This window comes from Malania oleifera, chromosome 10, assembly GCF_029873635.1.
Source record: "Malania oleifera isolate guangnan ecotype guangnan chromosome 10, ASM2987363v1, whole genome shotgun sequence".
Classification (NCBI taxonomy): Eukaryota; Viridiplantae; Streptophyta; class Magnoliopsida; order Santalales; family Ximeniaceae; genus Malania; species Malania oleifera.
Window position 1 is genome coordinate 22,554,595 of NC_080426.1, and position 2,982 is coordinate 22,557,576.

Below are 2,982 nucleotides of genomic sequence, written 5' to 3' on the forward strand. Positions count from 1 at the left end.
CACTTTGTTGCCCCCGGTGGAGAAGAGCCGCATCCCAAACGTCCGGCCCGAGAGCGTATAAGCTATGACAACATCCGATTAACCCAAGTGGCAAACCAAGGGGGAAGGTCGCCGTCCCGTGGATTTTGTGCCCCACTGGGGGATCTAAAGGGCTCGTCGATAGCTGAATTTCCCACGTGAATTCAAAAAACAAAAAGAGAAAGATACATGGGAAGTAAAAGGAAAATATGTTGCATGTGTGAAAAATCAGTCAACATTAATCCATAGAAGGGATGCCTAATTCACAAAGAGACGTAGTAAAAAAACTCTGAGCAATGTTTGGGACAAGAAGAAAAATAAAAGAAGGAAATTAGGCATCATGGTGATCAAACAAGCACAAGCATATATGCCTTCCCTCGCCTCCTCTTTCAGTTTACTACTCTTTCAGTTTACAACGTATTCTATGCATTTAATTTCATTCTCACACACAATCACACTAACACCATCAATGTTCAATTGCTCAAAATACATAAGACACCCAACAATTCAGTCACAATTTCAATTTCCACTGGGATCCAAGTGTGGATATGTTGAAGGTGGGGGCCAAATCACTAGACATGGGAATTAAACGTGCCACAAGTTCCCGCTTCAAGTCTTCCCAAGTGTTCATACTTCATAGTGCATTGGTGCTTTTGAATGTCTTCGTATTTCCTTCTCTACCATGCCTTTGCTTCACCAATGATATATGGGAGCCAGTGCCACTCTTGCCTCGTCAATTTCAATTCTAGCTGCCTTGAAATGCATATCTAAGTCAAAAAGAAAATCATCCACCGTATTGCCATATCCTGCACCCCCATAAGCCTGTGGCCGTGGCAATTTCAGCTTCTCCATCTCAACTTTCACCTCCAACTTGTTACCTTTTGCTTAGTCATGTTCAATTTGGAATCCAACTCTTGCACTTGGCTTTGGAGTTGAGCCTATGTATTCATTTGTCCACTCATTCAATCTCTCATTGAAGAAGCTTGGGGATTCTTTGACGGTACAAGCAAGCATATAAAAATTTTCAGAAAGCTTACGTTGAGTGGCCTCCACCTCTTTTAGCTGTCCCTGAAGAGAAGTTAGTCTAGGCATCGTCATTTCAAGCTCGTTTATTTTTGCCCCAAATGCAACCACTTAATCAACACTGCTCTGAAAGGCCCTCAAGCTTCCATTACCCTGTTCTCTAAATTACATTTGAGGCACAAGGGTCTCCAGTTAGCAATCCTTCCTTCCAAGGCATCAAGTGGCTCCACAGTCCCTCTAGTGTTCCCATGGGTGGTCTCAAGCTCCGCTGGTACATCCTCAGCATCGGAAAGCGCCACCACAAGTGTTTAGAGTTCCATAATTTTTTGGACAATAAAATTAACTTTTATTGTGGTGATCAACCTGTCACAGATTAAAGTTTGCTTCCACCTATTGAATTCATAAGGCACTTCTTTTGGACTCCAACCAAGTCAGCCAAAGATCACTTGATCAAGCCTGCGCGCACAAGCATTACATAAATCGCATACGCCATGAAGTAAATGACTCAATTACTGTAAAATAAATAAATAAATAAATAAATAAAACACAAGCACACAAGGGGTAAGAATAACATAAAACAGGCATTCATAATACAAACACATAGTAAACAACTAATCCACAAGAATAATTCATAGAATAAGATTGTACACCTGCAAGTTTGAAAATTCCTACTAGAGTGAAAATTGTTAAGGAGAGACATGCGGTTCTTTCAGACATACTAATTTCTTATGCTTCTACTCCATTACACCCAGTGCTCTGCAACCTTAATTTTGCCACAAACACATGCTAAGCAACGTAGCAACATTCTGAGCATTTCAGAGGACCCAGTACCCACAAATTCTTTCATGAACACAAGGAAAATTCTAACACAATCCTAAATCACAATTTCACTGATGCATCAGCTGTAGCATACCAGATAAGCGAGGGCAAGCGAGTGTGCATGCACAAAATTGAGAACAGAGACACAGTGAGTGTTCAGAACATGTAAACAAAGACATAATTCCAATTCCACAGATAACCAAAAACCATCAACACCCAAATCCACGCAATCCGCAGTACCGTAAATTTTCAACAACAAATGAGAAGAATTACAAAAGAAAAAAGCAAATATTAGGGATTTATAGGGAATCAGAGGGATTGAAAGAAAGAGATTTACCATTTACCAACCTATTCAAGTCAATCACACTGGTAGGTCAATCCACAAAGCATCCAACAATCTACAGGTGCGTTTTCACAATGGGAAAATCCATGGCCATCCTCATCACCATTGCAGCCATGAACATCAACAACCACTTCTAGATAAACCTCTCACCATCAATCTCCAGCCCAAATCGAACTTCTTGACTATTTAGACTATAATTTTGTAGAAACCACCCCCTTCCCCCGCGGGAATAATCAAATCTCGCCATTGATACAGCGAAGTAATCCTCGAAACCCCCGCAATCCGATGCCATACACTGTTACCAGAGAGAGAGAGAGAGAGAGGATTTAAAGATATTTTTAGAAAAAGAAAAGAATGTACTGGATCAAAGGAGGTGACAGCAGAGCCATCATATCAACATCCACTTGTGCGTGCTACGGCTTTGGCTTGAGGATTTAGGAGGATGGGGAAAAGAAAGTGGTCCTATGGAAAACAGATCATTTGTAGTAGTTGCTGTCGTATGCAACTCATGTCACATAATCAATTTTTTTTTTTTTTAAAGTAAGAAAATAAATTAGATTTAAATTTTAAAGTAAAAATATTTTATTAAATTATTTATATTATTATGGTTTATAAATATTGTAATTATAAAATAAATTATAAATTAAGGATATTTTTAAAAAAAAATCAAAAATTTGAAATTATTTAATATTTATTAATTCCTTTAGTTAATAATAGAGATGACCCAAAAAATATTATAGGCTAGTTGAACTAAATCAATTCAATACAATCGGTTGAAT

General features: G+C 38.6%; 1 long non-coding RNA gene across 1 annotated transcript; it reads right to left on the reverse strand.

Moving 5' to 3' along the window:
• Window positions 1-270: 270 nt before the first annotated feature.
• Window positions 271-2,610, reverse strand: LOC131165457 (uncharacterized). The gene is made up of 2 exons (XR_009139575.1): window positions 2,198-2,610; window positions 271-1,497 (listed from the first exon to the last, which is right to left on the reverse strand). It is a non-coding gene; the product is annotated as an uncharacterized LOC131165457 (long non-coding RNA).
• Window positions 2,611-2,982: the final 372 nt, after the last annotated feature.